At 34.5% G+C, this 16192-nt stretch overlaps 1 pseudogene; it reads right to left on the bottom strand.

Moving 5' to 3' along the window:
* Positions 1-1327: 1327 nt before the first annotated feature.
* Positions 1328-1852, bottom strand: LOC124245450 (60S ribosomal protein L12-like; annotated as a pseudogene).
* Between the last annotated feature and the right edge of the window lie 14340 nt (positions 1853-16192).

Below are 16192 nucleotides of genomic sequence, written 5' to 3'. Positions count from 1 at the left end.
TTATTGTAAAAAAAAAGGTCTAAATTTTATTTTGTGATTGCTCAGTGCAAATGTATAGAAATACAATTCATGATTGTGTATTGATTTTTTATTTTCAAATTTTTACTTTGAAATATTTTCAAGCTCTCAAAAAGTTGTATAAACAGTCTAAAGAATTCACATTTACCTTCACTCACCTTTTCTCATTGTTAACATTTTTCAAAATCTCAGTACAACTTGTAAAACCAAGGCACTGACATTTATACAGTACTATTAAACAATTTACAGATCTTAAGTAGATTTTACTAATTGTTTTCCTAATGTATTGTTTCCAGCCCAAAATCATATCCAGAATTAAATATCACATTAATTACCACTATAATTAATCTCTCTTCCTATCTGGGAAAATTCCTCAGTTTTTGTCTGTCTTCTATGACCTTAATACTTGTGTGTGTGTGTGTACATGTGTACACATGTGTGTACATTTTTCTTACATTATTTCTTTTTTAACAGCTTTACTGAGGTATAATTGATATGCAAAGAACTACATATATTTAATGTATAAATTTGATGAGTTTGGACATATGCAAACATCAGTGATATTATCACAACTATCATGAGATTAGACACATCCAACACCTCCCAAGGTTTCTTTGTGTCCTTATTTTTAAATTGTTTGTTTGGTTTTGTTTGTGTGTGGTAAGAACACCTAACATCAGATCTATCCTCAACAAATTTTCAAGTGCACAATGCTGTATTTTTAACTATAGCCACTATGCTGTATAGCAGATATCTAGAACTTATTCATCTAGTGTAAATGAAATTTCTACCCATTAAACAACAACTCCCCATTTCCACTTTCTCCAGCCAATGGAAACTATTTTATTCTCTGCTTCTATGAGTTCTATTTTAGATACCTCATATACGTGAAATCATGCAATATTTGTCCTTCTGTGATTGACTTATTTCCTGTAGAATAATGTCTTCCAGGTTCATCCATGTTGTTGCAAATGAAAGGATTTCCTTCTCTTTTTAAGGCTGAAAAGTATTCCATTGAATGTATATACAACATATTCTTTATCCTTTCATCTGTCAATGGACACTTGGATTGTTTTCCTTCTTGGCTGCTGTGAATAGTGCTGCAATGAGTGTCTTAGTATGTTCAGGCTGCTATAACAAAATACCACAGAGTGGGTGGCTTACAAACAACAAACATCTATTTCCCACAGTTCTGGTGCGAAGAAGTCTGAGATCAGGGTATATTTCCACCAAAAGTGTACAAGAGTTTCAATTTTTTCACATCCTCACCAACACTTATCTTTTTATTTTTTCATTGTCAAATGATCCTTTATTGAAATATTTTCTTCTGTAGTTCTTCACTAGCTGGGAATTCCACTGCAGCATTGTTGAAGTCATCTATGATGTCCTGAGGGTGGTGGCCGTCAACATTGCAGGCCACAGACTGGGAAGTCCCCAGGATCTCTTTAATGGTTCCAGAGAGTTCTCTTGCTTACAATTAGTGCTGCACCTGTCACGCAATGTTGACAGTCTCATGAAATGTGATATTCCACTGTGCTTAACGTCTTTCCACTTCTTTCTGTCACTTGGTGGTTCCTTGAGTGCTTTGATGATCAGGGCAGAGGCAAAAGGGCCTACCTCAATCTGAGCCTGTCTGTTCTGAAGGTTCAGTTTCACTGTAATCTTCAGACCCTTCCAGTCACTAGTTGCCTTGGCCATGTCATCACAAACCTTTTCTGGAGACAGACCCAGGGGGCCTATCTTGGGGGTCAGAGCAGACATAGTACCGGATTTTCCCACTGGTGCACTTCAGGTACATGATTTTGATCTCCTTGGGGTTGAACTTCCGCAGCATGGTGGAGGTTTCTGGTGTCGGATGAACCAGGATTCGGGATGACCAAAGAAAGTTGCACCTTGGTCTCCGCCCAGCGGAAAGCTGAAAAGTTTTTTGTTTATTTGATCATAGCTATCCTAACAGGTGTGAGGTGATATCTTGTTTGGTTTTTATTTGCATTTCCCTGATAATTGGTGAAATTGAGCACCTTTTTATATACCTGTATATCTTTTTTGTAGAAATATCTACATCTTTTGCCCAGTTTTTAATTTTAATTGTATTACTTATTTTTGTTTTTTGCTATTGAGTGCAGGAGTTCCTTATATATTTTGGAAATTAACCCTTATTGGATATATGGTTTGCAAATATTTTCTCCAATTCTATTGGTTGCCATTTAATTTTATTGATTTGTTTTCTTTTGCTCTGTAGAAGCTTTTACTATTTTGAATAGGTTTTTAGTGAAATCTTTGGGATTTTCTATATATTTGATACTGCTATCTGAAAATAGAGTATTTTAATTATTTCTTTCCAAATTGGATGCTTTTTATTTGCTTGTTTGTTTGTTTTTACTTCCAAAATTTCCCTTGCTGGAATCCTATTACAATGTTGAATAAAAGTAATGAATGTAGACATCCTTGTATTTTTTCTGGTCCTATAACAAAAGTATTTGGTCTTTTATCTTTGTGACATTAGTTGTGGATATTTCATAAATGTCTTTTATTTGGTTGGGAAAATTTGCTTTAGTCTTAGTTTGTTGAGTGTTTTTATCATGAAAGAATGTAGGATTTTATCAGATTTTTTTTCTCTTTCTATTGAGATAACCATGTGGATTTTTGTTCATTAAATTAATATTTTGTATTATATTGATTTCAATATGCTGGACAAGTCTATCAATCCCAGGATAAATCTCACTTGATTGTGGTGTGTAATCCGTCTTATATATGACTAAATTAGGTCTGTTAGCATGTTCCTTAGTGTTTTGTGTCTATATTCATAAGAGATATGGGTTTGTAGTATTATTTTCCTATTATATCTTTGTCTGCTTTTGTGTCAGGTTAATACTGAACTCACATAGTATATAATGGGAAGTGTTCTCACCTCTTCTGTTTTCTTGGAAGAATATGTGAAGAAAATTTTAATTCTTTAAATATTTCTTTGATTTCATCAGTGACAGTATCTGCTGCTTCAAGTTTTTTGATTAATAATTCAATCTCTTCATTATTATGGGTTTATTCTAATTTTTATTTATTCTTGAGTCAAGTTTGATCATTTGAGAGATTTTTCTCAGCAGTTTATCTAATTTGTTTTTATATACATTTTTGGCATACAAGCACTCATAGTATTCTTTTATGGGTCTTTTTTTTCTCTAAGGACTTCAGTGATGTCCCCTCTTTCATTCTTGATTTTAATAATTTCAGTATCCTCTTTTCTTTTCTTGGTCATTCTAGCTAAACGTTTAACAATTCTGTTGATCTTTTCAAAAAACTAACTTTTAGTTTGATTGACACTCTCTATTGCTTTTCTATTCTCTATTTTATTTATTTCCATGTTAGACTTTATTATTCCCTTGCTTCTGCTTGGTTTGGGTTTTGTTTGCTCTTATTTTTCCAGTTTCTTAAGGGGAAGTTTTAAGTTATTGATTTGAGACCTTCCTTTTTTAATATAGACATTTATAGCTACAGATTTCCCTCTGAGCAATTCTCTAGGTGCTTCACATAAGTCTGATATGTTGTGTTTTCACTTCATTCTTTCATTCATCTCAAAGTGTTTTCTTTCTTTCTTTTTTTTTGAAAGATTGGCACCTGAGCTAATATCTGTTGCCAATCTTCTTTTTATCTTCTTCTTCTTATTCTCCCCAAAGCCCACCAGTACACAGTTGTATATTCTAGCTATAAGTCCTTCTGGTTGTGCTATGTGGGATGCTGCCTCAGCATGGCCTTACAAGTGGTGCCATGTCCATGCCCAGGATTCAAACTGGTGAAACCCTAGGCTGCTGACGTGGAGCACGTGAACTTAACCACTGGGCCATGGGGCTGCCTCCCTTCTTTGCTTATTTTATTTTTTTTTCTACTAAGGAGATCAGCCCTGAACTAACATCTGTGCCAATTTTTCTCCACTTTATATATGGCTTGCCACTACAGGATGGCTGATGAGTGGTGTAGGTCTGTGCCCAGGATCTGAACCCATGAACCTGGGCTGCCAAAACAGAGCACACAGAGCCCAACCACCACGCCATGGGGCTGTCCCCTCAAAGTGTTTTCTAATTGTCCTTATGATTTCCTCTGTGATTTTTTGGTTATTGAGGAGTGTGTTGTTTAATTTCTACATATTCGTGTAATTCCAAAACTTCCTTCTATTTTGATTTCTAATTTAATTCCATTGCAGTCAGAAAACATACTTTGAATTATTTCAGTCCTCTTGAAATTATGAAATTTGTTTAATGGTCTAGTTTATCCTGGACATAGTTCCATATGTACATGAAAAAAAAGTGTAGTCATCTGACATTAGGTCCAGTTATTATATAGTGTTGTTCAAGTCTTCCTTTTCCTTGCTGATCTTCACTCCATATGTTCTGTCCATTATGGAAAATGAAGTATTCAGTCTACAATTATTATTGCAGCATTGTATATTTCTTTCTTCAATTCTGTCAGCTTTTGCTTCATCTTTTTTGGGCATGTTACTTGCATATGGATTTATAAGTATTATATCTATCTTCCTAACAGATTGACCCTTTTATCATTATGAAATGTCTATTTTATGCCTAGTAGCATTTTTGTTTTTAAAATAAATTTTATGTGATTATTATTATAGCCATTCCAGCTCTTTTATGATTGTGGTTTGCAAGGTATATATTTTTCCTTGTATTTTCCAACCTATCTGTATATTTAAATCTACAGTATGTCTCATGTAGACTGCACATAGTTTGAACTACTTGTTTTAACCAATCTGACAATCTCTGTCTTTTGATAGGATTGTTTAAAATATTTCCATTTAATATTATTACTGATAAGGCTTGATTTACATATGCCATTTTGTGTTTTATTTTTTATATGACATGTATTTTTGTTTATTTAATCCTATTTCATTGCATTTTTTGAATTTAGTGCAATTTTTGTGTAAATCTTAATCCAGTCATGATTTTTAACTATAGCATTTTTAGTTATATTATCGGTGGTTGCTGTAAGGCTTACAATATATATCTTAACTTATCAGAGTCTACTTCAGATGTATACTAAATCAATTCCATTGAAATACAGATTGCTTTCTGCTCCATTCTCCTTCTTTTCTTCCTCTGGAACACCTACAATCTTTGTGTCGCATTTCCTAATTGAGTCGGATATTTCTTGGAGAATTTCTTCATTTCTTTTTAGTCTTAGTTTTCTCTCCTCATCCATTTGAAGCATTTCTATATTTCTGTCCTCAGTATTGCTGATTCGTTTCTCCATAATATCAGCTCTATTGTTCATAGGATCCATATTCTTTATCTCATTCATTGTGTTTTTCATCTCCAATATTTCTGATTGGTTCTTCTTTATAGTTTGAATCTCTTTTGTGAAGTAGCTCTTGAATTCATTGAACTATATGGATTTTCTTGTAACTCATTGAGTTTTTTTATGATAGCTATTTTGAATTCTCTGTCATTTACATTATTTATGTGCCTTCAGGATTGATTTCTGGGTATTTGTCATTTTCCTTCTGTTCTGGGGATTTAATATATTTTTTCATGCTGCTATATGATGTGGATTTGCGCTTCCACACTGTGGTAGTATTTGATCACTGCTTCCACCTGCCACCACTGGATGGAGGTCAAGAGCTGCTTATTCTGAGCCCACTGCAATCCATGGCACAGCTCCCAGTTGCTGATTTGAAGCAATGGGTAGGGGGGAGGGGTGCTTTCTTTCTCATGTGTGATCCTGGGGGCTTCTCGCTCTGCTCTCACTATCTGCTTGCCTGGGGTGTTAGTTTAATGAAGACACCTCCATGATAGCTAGTCACCTCTGTGTGGGGATTTCCCCCAAGGTGTGAGGGACCTCAAAGAGTGATGTTCCCATAGAGGGCCACCCCCTCACTTTTCCTGTTGCAGCCATGTGCTGTCTGTGGTTTGCTGCCCTTTGTGGAGGAAGAGAAGATTTTTCTTACCTCGAGGGCTGGGCTCCAGCACCTCCACCTTCCAACATTATGGCTGCATGTGTCTCTCAAATGTCTTTTGTGTTGTGCAGATATCTTCTGTTGGAATGTGAGTGTGTTGTTGTATCATAGAGGGGAGAGTTTACAGGGATAGCTCACTTTACTATGATGCTGACATCACTCCCTATAATCTTATATTTTTAAAAATCTGAGAGAAGAAAGAAAAGCTACTATATACTCAGAGTTTGTTATATTAAACTTCTTATTTATTCTTTCTAGCTATCTTCATTTCTTCATCTGGCTATGTGTTAGCATCTGTTGTCATATTCTTAATAAAATATCTTTGTTCCCATCTGCCTCCTTGTACTATTATTATGATATAAATTATATTTCCATATATTATAGGTCCAACAATACAGTCGTATTCTTATTCTTTTATGCAGTTTTTTAAAAATCAGTTAACAGAAAAAAGGAAAATATGCAATGACTGTCTTTTTTAATTAACTACATAATTATCTTTACACGTGCTCTTTTTATTTTAATATATGTGTGGATTAAAGTTACTCTCTGTTATTATTGCTTTCATGTTGAATAACTTTCTTTACTATATCTCATTAGGCAGGTCTGTTAGGAATGAATTCTCTCCATTTTTGTTTATCAGAAAATAGCTTCATTTTTGGAACAGTGTTTGCTTGATATAAAATTCTTGATTACTTGATTGACTCTATTATTTTTCGCTTTCACCACATTGTCCCACTGCCTTCTGGCCTCTATTGTTTCTGATGATGTCAGACATTATTCATACCTTGTACATGATGAATTATTTTTCTTTTGCCACTTTTAAGATTTTCACTTTGTCTTTGTTTTCACTATTTTTACTATGAAGTGTTTAGATGTGGATCTCTTTGTGTTTATCATATCTGAAGCTTGTTGAGCTTCTTGGAAGGCTAAATAAAAGTTTATCATCAAATTTGAAATGTTGTCAGCCATTATGTTTTCAAATATCTTTTCTGTCTCTTGCTTTCTCTTCTCTCCTCTGTTACATCAATTATGCATACATCAGTGAGCCTGCTAATTAATTTTTCATTTTGGTTATTTTACTTTTCAATTCCAGTATTTCCATTTAGTTCTTTTATATAATTTGTATTTGTTGATATTTTCTAGTTGATGAAATATCACTATCATACATTTTTTGATATTTTTAGCATTATTTTCCTTTGGTTTATTGAATATGTTTATAATAGCTGCTTTGAAGTTTTTGTCTGTTAAGTTACAGTATCTGTGTAGCTCAATGGCTTTCTATTTCCTGGCTTTTTCCCTGTGTATGAGTTTCAATTTCCTGTATTTTTGAATATCTCATATTTTCTTTGTATTATCTAAAACACCAGTTTCAACTAAAAAATATGAGATTTTCAAAGATACAGGAAAGGGGGAATTATTATAATTTTCTCTTTTTGTTGTTGTTGTTATTGTTCATTTGCTTACTGACTTGGCTGAATTAATTCTGCAAAGTCTATTTCCCCAACAGTGAGTAGCCTCTGATGTACTTACTGATGTTTTTCCCATTTGTATCTTTTAGCCTGGCTACATGGAATCATCCCTAGGTCAATTTATGCCAGATATTCATCAAAGATTGGGCTTAAGCCCTCTCAGGCTGTTATACTTTTACGTTTCTCCTTTAGAGGTGTGTGACTAATTATCATAATTCAGGAAGTTTGTGTCACATACTTTTTTGCCCCATATATAGGCAGAGACTAGCAGCTTGGAGTTTCTCTCTCTGATAGCTCCTGCAAGGGTACTCCCTTAGGCAGGTATGACTGATATGGCTTCTAAGTCTGGCATTTTAGGAGTCTTCCCTGGGTCAAAGCAGCTTATTGTTCACTGTTTTCCCAGAGACTATTTTTAAACCCCTGATGCCTGTGTGGCTTCCTTGATATGTTGATGGGTCTGTTTGTGGTTTGGGTAATAATTTCCGTTCTGCACTATATCTTGTTCTAATTGCTCCTTGGTGCCATCTGATGCTTGTGTACAGCATTCCCAACACCCATAATTAACTTTCATCCCAGGAGGAATCTTCTTGAATGTCGTTTTCCCTAGCTCTTTTCATTAAGCTTCTGAGTTCTCTGCCATTTTCTATTACCAGAAATCTACTATCCTCCTCTTCAACATTATCCACTAAAGTCTCTTTTGTTTACAATCATGTCCTCAAGCATATAGTTCTCCACTCTGTTTCAAATAAAATCAGTCTCCTCAGGCAGTGCTGTTGAGCTATTGGTTCCTACATCCTCCCTTTTGCCCTGGGCAGAACTCCTGAAACAATGTCTTGAAGTTGCTGTTGGGACCTGATTCACCTGAAGTTATGTCCACACTGTATAATTGAGCACTGTATAGAGAAATTATTTATTCTTCGTGGGTTGCCCCTTCTGTTGTAGAGCTTCCACCCTAAAATAAGCTCTGGTTGGAGTGGATTTGGCTCCAGCATTCTTGCTGTGCTTTTCCTGGAGTAGAACTTCTGTCCAATAGGAATGACCTGGGTAGGAAAGGGAGGCCAGTTCTCTGTGCCATGTCTGCCCAGAATAGTGCTTCTGCAACATGTATTGAGGAGTATGGCAAAGGCCAGCAGCCTGTCCATCCCAGGATGAAAGCATAGGCACAGACTGGGAACTGGAGGAAGAGGAAGCCTCTGTCTTCTTGGCTGTACACTCTTAGTGTAGAGCTTCTCTTTACCAAGCTGAGAGGCAGGATAATGGAGGAAGTCACACCTCAAATCCCACAGACTAATGCAGATCTTACTGAGTTTTATTAATATTGGAAAAAATGTTTCTCCATTTGTTGTATGCCCTTAGAACAATTAACATATTTAAAATGCTTGCCTTGTTGAAAATAATTTTTACTGTTTATATTCTTGTTTTGCTGGGGAAAGTGTGTGCAGAGTTTCCTATTCTCCTATTCCAGAAGATACACCTGATAATTCTTGAAATGTTAATAACAGCTCTAAACATCAAAGCAAATCAATGAAGTCTAAATGATCCATCAGTAAGCAATTATTATAACAAATATTATATTAAGTTTCTTAAAGAAAAATATTATATTTTAAAAATTGAGTTTCAATTTCAATGTCTTTGTCATAACTGAATTATAAAAAGAGGAACATTTTATCCACAATCACTAATTAACTCTCACATGCAGCCTAAGCACCTTTATTTGTATATAGCACTTTAAGTCTATCTATCTCTATTACAAGTAGAGAATTATAACTTGTGATATAAACACTTTGAATTTATGAAATAGGGCTTGATTTCAAGGCAAGTATAAGGGGTGTGTTTACTCTAATGGAGGCTGCTCATTGTGGTAAAAGACACTGCCCTGCATATTATAGTACAGTGTAATAAGGCCAGTAGAAGATTTTTACTTTCTAGTGAGGAATAAGACAGAAATAAATGAAAGAAAATTAATATGCAAACTTTCTTATGCTATTAATTGGAAGATGCACCTTTTCCTTCTCATATATTATGTTTACTTAAAATCAGGTATTTTATCTTCCATAAAAACAAAAACTAAACCTCATAAAATCAGTGCTTATAAAGAAATAGAAAATCTGAACAGACCAATTAGTAGTAAGGAAATAGTAATAAAAATCCTCCAAAGAAAGAAAAGTCCAGGACCAGATGGCTTCACTGATGAATTCCACCAAATATTTAAATAAGAATTAATACCAATCACTTTCAAACTCTTTCAAAGAACAGAAGAGGAAGGAACATTTTTAGAACTCATTGTACTAGGTCAGCATTAGCCTGACACAAAAACCAGACAAGGATATCGGAAGAAAAGAAAGTCACAGGCCAATATACCTGATGAATATAGATGCAAAAGTCCTCAATAAAATATTAGCAACTAAATTCAACAGTATATTAAAAGGATCTATAAGGGAGGAAGATAATTCTTTTACCCTCTAGATCCTTCTGGATGGCTTAAGAATTAAATTGACAAGAGACAGAATAACAGGAGAAAATCCAAAAAAGCTTTATAGCATATAAACTTGGGAGAAACCCAGGAAAATTGAGCAACTCACCAGAATGGCCAAAGCTGCCACCATCTTCAGGTAAAGACAAAGAAGGATGTTAGGGGTAGTGGTTTGGGACTTCAAGGGGGAGGAAAGCAATTCACATGGAAATGGAAAAGTGAATGTTTGGTAGATAGAACTTTGATAAGAGTGGGCTTAACAAGTACCCTCACAGTCTATCGATACCCAGAGTTGTCTATGGTGATAGCCTGTTCTGAGACAGACCTTCTATCTTAAATTCTTTTAGGCTGTTAGAGGGAAGGTCAAATTTCTTTCCGAGTCTTTTGTTCTAAAAATAATCAATGCAAAGAGACAGATTTTGGGGTGGGCAATTCTGATCCCTCACAGATCGTACAGCACAATCAAACAAGATCTATTCCAGGGATGTAAGGATGTTTCAATTCTCCAAATCCATCAATGTGATATACTACATTAATAAAATGAAGGATAAAAAATCATATGATCATCTCCATAGTTTCAAAAAAACTTTTGACAAAATTCAGCATCCTTTCATGATAAAAACTCTCGAAGAACTGGGTTAAAAGAAACATACCTCAACCTAATAAAGGCCATATATGACAAGCCCACAGCTAACATCACACTCAAACGTGAAAAGCTGAAAATTTTCCCTCTAATATTAGGAACAAGGCAAGGATGCCCATTCTCACCACTTTATTTCAACATAATACTGCAAGTCCCAGCAGAACTATTAGGCAAGACAAAGAAATAAAAGGCATCCAAATTGGAAAAGAAGAAGTAAAATTGCCTTTATTTTCACATGACATGATATTATATGTAGAAAACCCTAAAGACTTCGCCAAAAATCCATTAAATCTAACAAATAAATTCAGTAAAGTTGCAAGGTACAAAATAAAGATGCAAAAATCATTTGCATTTCTATACACTAAAAATGAACTATTAGGAAAATAAATTAAGAAGAAATCCCATTTATAGCAGCATAAAAAATAATAAAATACTTAGAAATAAATTTAACCAAGGAGGTGAAAGAGCTGTACACTGAAAACTATAAGATATTGAAAGAAATTGAAAAAGATACCAACAAATGCAAAGATACTCCATGCTCATGGACAAGAAGAATTAATGGCAAAATGTCAATACTACCCAAAGCAATCTACACATTCAATGAAATCTTCATCAAAATTACAATTGAATTTTTTCACAGAAATAGAAAAAAAATCCTAAAATTTGTATAGAACCACAAGATTCCAAACAGTGAAAAGCATTACACTTCTGGATTTCAAACTATCTTACAAAGCTATAGCCATCAAAACAATTTATCTTGGCATAAAAGGAGACTCATAAACGAATGAAGTAGAATGGAAACCCCAGAAATAACCCATTGCATACATAGTTAATTAATGTATGACAAAGGAGCTTAGAATATAAATGGGGAAAGGATAGTCTCTTCAATACATGGTGCTGGGAAAACTGGATAGCCACATGCAAAAGAACAAAACTGGACCACTATGTTATACCATACACAAAAATCAACTCAAAAGATTAAAGACTTGAATGTAGAACCTGGAATCATAAAACTCCTAGAAGAGAAGATAGAGGTAAGCTCCTTGACATCAATCTTGACAATGAATTTTTCGATTTGACCTCAAAAGCAAAGGCAACAAAAGCAAATATAAAGATGTGAAACTATATCAAATTAAAAAGCTTCTTCACAGCAAAGGAAACCATCAACAAAGTGAAAAGGCAATCTACAGAATGGGAGGAAATATTTGAAAATAATATATCTTATAAGGGCTTAATATCCAAAATGCATAAAGAACTCATACAACTTAATAGCAAAAGAATACAAATAATCTGATTAAAAAATAGAGAAACTGAATAGATATTTTTCCAAAGAAGACATGCAAATGGCCAACAGGTATATGGAAAGGTGTTCAACATTACTAATCATTAGGGAAATGCAAATCAAAACCACAATGAGATTTCACCTCACACCTGTTAGAATGGCTATCATCAAAAAGATAAGTGAGGTGCATTAGCGAGAACGTGGAGAAATTGGAACCCGCGTACACTGTTGGTGGGAATTCAAAATGGTGCAGGTGCTATAGAAAACAGTATAGGAGTTTCTCAAAAGATTAAAAATAGAACTATTGTACGATCCAGCTACTCCACTTCTGGATATATTTCCAAAGGAAATGTAGACAGGATCTCAAAGTGATATCTGCACTGCTAAGGTTCAGTGCAGCATTATTCACAATAGCCAAAATATGGAAACAATTTAAGTGCCCATCGATTGGTAAATGGCAAAAGAAGATGTGGTATGTATGCATATACTACGGAATACTATTCAGCCATGAGAAAGAATGAAATTCTGCCATTTGTGAGAACATGGACAGACCTCGAGGACATTATTCTAAGTAAAATAAGACAGACAGACAAAGACAAATAGTGTATGATGTTACTTATATGTGGAATCTAAAATAGCCAAACTCATAGAAACAGAGATGTGAATGGTGGTTACCAGGAGCTGGAGGATGAGGGAAAGTAGAGATGTTGGTCAAAGAGTATAAATTTCCAGTTATAACATAAATAAGTTGTGGGGATCTAATGTACAGCATAGTGATGAGAGTTAATAATACTGTAGTGTGTACTTGAAAGTTACTGAGAGTGAATCTTTTTGTAATAATACTGTATTGTGTACTTGAAAGTTATTGAGAGTAAATCTTTTTGTAATAATACCATACTGTGTACTTGAAAGTTGCTGAGAGCAACTGAGAAAGTTGCTGAGATTTAAATCCTAAATCTCACCACAAAAAATAAGTGGTAATTATATTACATGATACAGGTATGAGCTATTATGGTGGTAATCATTTTGCTATATACATGTATTAAATAATCACATTGTGTACCTTAAACTTACACAATGTTAGATGTCAATTATATCTCAATAAAGCTGGAAATAAATCACTGGTTCATCATTAAAAAATCAAGGAAAAGAAGCAGTTTTTAAAATGCCTTTTAGGGGGCCGGCTCTGTGGCCAAGTGGTTAAGTTTGCACGCTCCGCTGCAGCGGCCCAGAGTTCGGATCCTGGACTCAGACATGGCACTGCTCGTCAGGCCACGTTGAGGTGACGTCCCACATCCCACAACTAGAAGGACCCGCAACTAAGATATACAACTGTGTACGGGGCGAGATGGGGAGATAAAGCAGAAAAAAAAAAAAAAAAAAAGATTGGCAACAGTTGTCAGCCCAGAGCAGAAAAAAAAAAAAAAAAGATTGGCAACAGTTGTTAGCCCAGGTGCCAATCTTTAAAAAATAAATAAATAAATAAAATGCCTTTTACTACACTGTGAAAGATCACAGAGATGTTCAGATACATAGATATGCAAACGAATGCATAACTTGTGTCAAAGTGGAGGTTCATAACAAGGAATTAACTGTTTATTAAAAACTAAGTGGAGAAAGAGAATGTTTTTGCTTATTTTGACTGACTACAGATACAACTCATTAAAATGGAAAAAAAGACAGATGGTTGACTAAAACTAGAAAACTCACTAAATACAACTACCTTAAATTCTTTTTTGCAGAAGAAGTAAGGTCTGGATAAATAGATAGATAAGTAGCTAGCTAGCTAGCTAGCTACATACATACGTACATACATAGACTGATGAGAAAATCATGGACAATTGATGGTCTGTTTTTGTCCTGATACAATTGCTTAATCTCTGTCTCATTTATTTTTACTATAAAGGTAAAGTATGATAGTTTATTCTATGCCTGCCTTGCTATTGTGTTCTTTAGAATTAGTGGGAAGTCCTAAAGTTTTAAGTACTTATTACATTGGTTTGGCAATTTTAAATGCGAATTACTGCTTAGGAAGTCCTTAGAACTGAAGAGAAATGGGAAGGACAAATTGTCCATGGAATTGAAGGAAGTAGGCATAGACACTCTTATAATGAAAACATAACAATTTGGAGACATTTTGCCTTTTTAGTTAGCAGTTTGCTAATGTTGAGCTTTAAATCACAAGAGGCACTCTTGGGAAATAAGCATCTCACTAACACAAAGTGCCAAACTTCGATAGTGCTGCCATAATGGAGGGTGAATGGCTGAAGGACACAAGAGAAAACAGTTTGCAATGTGCTACAAAAAAGAAATGGAAGCCTATGTCTTAAGATATAGGGAGACAATCAAATGTTTGGTGGTGCTTCTCTTCATACTGAGGCAAGAAATTGGATAAAGTCTGTGACTGGCCTCCTATAAAACGCTATTTTAGCTAGCAATTTGCTCAGTGTAGACACAGTTACATCCCCTCTCCATTATTAGTAACCTAAGGGAGTATTTAAAGCATAAGTGTTCCTTGTTTATTTTAGAGTAAAAAAGAAAATTCTACATGCTGTCTTGAGAAAAATCTAAGAACAAATACATTCAGGAAAAATGCAACTAGCTACATAAGAAATGTTCCAACTTATCGTCATTTTTGATGAAATAAAACGTGAAAACAAGTTCAGTTTACCATTAATATCTTACATCTAAAGTACCTAGAAAAATATATTCTAGTTGTCTCGTTTTCACCCTTCTCCAAATATACTCTCATTTCCAGTTCTCTATCTTTATGTCATCTTTTTTCCCCCGATGAATATCATTCTTTAACATCATTATGCATTCATTCATTCATTCATGTTGCATACATTCACTTCCTAGATATTTATCGTTCACCTTACCTAGGCTGAAATTTGTATAAAATCCTCTGAATATAGAATGCATCAACTCTGAAAATCTTACCCTTCTATTGTGAGATCAATTAAAATCCCATTTCCTCCAATAAATCTCTGGGATTCACTTTATAAGAATTAATGTCTCCCATATTAACACCCCTATACCATGTTTTTATTAATCTCTGTTGTTCTGTATATGTGTGTCTGTATGTGTGTGTTATCAACTATACTCCCTATAGTACCTAGTAAAGTTATTTGTACTAATAGGTACTTAATAAATATACTTGTTAAATAGAATTAAAGACTCAAAAGGAAAACAAAAATCAAAATTACACTAAAGTTAAGGAAATAATGTGTGCCATGTTGGAGCCTATATTTCTAAAAGGTCTGTACCTCTCAGAGGTATGTACTTTATAAATTGTTTACTGAAGCTCCTTTTGTTAGCTGCTAATAGCTACATTTTAACCTTAGGGCATAAACATGTTTCCTTACTTACTGAAATAGTAATTTCCTTATCAGAAGTTATTTTTGGATTGAAATTAGATATCTTATTGAGAAGAAATATGGCTGCCACTAATTTAATTATTTTTGAAGTTTTTGTGGGTAACTATATTACTTATTTTTAATCTTCCCCTCAAATTATTATTTTTAAGGGATTTTTTTTACAAAAAATGACAATACCCTAGCACCTTATCAAAAAGTTACATTCATGTTACTATTCCTAGAATATTGATTTTAGGCACAGTGAGCAAAAGATGATGAGCAGGAATAGAAAATGTAATAAATAATGTTTTTCTACTCAACATCTCTTTCTCCTTCATTTGGTAATAGTACCTGCATTTTGTTTTGAGAAACGTCCGTTCTGTCCCAAGGCACCTAGTTTTGGTTGAGTCACCCACTCTCCCGTTCCTCTAAGTCCTAGGTATGATCTCCTAACAGTGTTTTGGTGGACAGGCATAGCACTATATTTCCTTAATCACAATGATTGGTTGAGAAATGTGCACAGAAGTAAGCATAATCAAGCATGGTCCTCTCTGAATTTTGTTGTAGCATATTGGAAAAAACGCACTTTTGGCTGCAGAGGTTGATAAACTAGTAGAATAAAAATAGTGAGAAATCATTTTGCCAATATGTAGGGGGCATCTTCCTGAAAGTTATGCCAACACAGAGGAGAGAAAGACCAAGAGATAGAAAGAGACAGCTTACTGACAGCAACATGAGATCTCCTCCACCCAGTTATGCACTCTGTGTGGGATAGCCTTAATTTTCTCCTTTAGATGCACCCAACTCCTTTTTCCACTCTACTTTGTGCCCTGGTAGGATGACCAGTAGGCACCACATTAAAGTGCTTCCTTGCCTTCTGGCTTCCCTCTGAGTTTGGCTATTGGAGGCAGCAGTAGGAAATTGAAAGGTGAGATAGTATTGAGGTCATTTCCCCTAGTTTATTAGCTTCTAGGTTGCTATCTATCAAT

Source organism: Equus quagga, chromosome 10 (genome assembly GCF_021613505.1).
Source record: "Equus quagga isolate Etosha38 chromosome 10, UCLA_HA_Equagga_1.0, whole genome shotgun sequence".
NCBI classification, from domain to species: domain Eukaryota; kingdom Metazoa; phylum Chordata; class Mammalia; order Perissodactyla; family Equidae; genus Equus; species Equus quagga.
The sequence above is the reverse complement of the archived record's forward strand: the minus strand, read 5'-3'. Positions and strand labels throughout refer to the sequence as shown.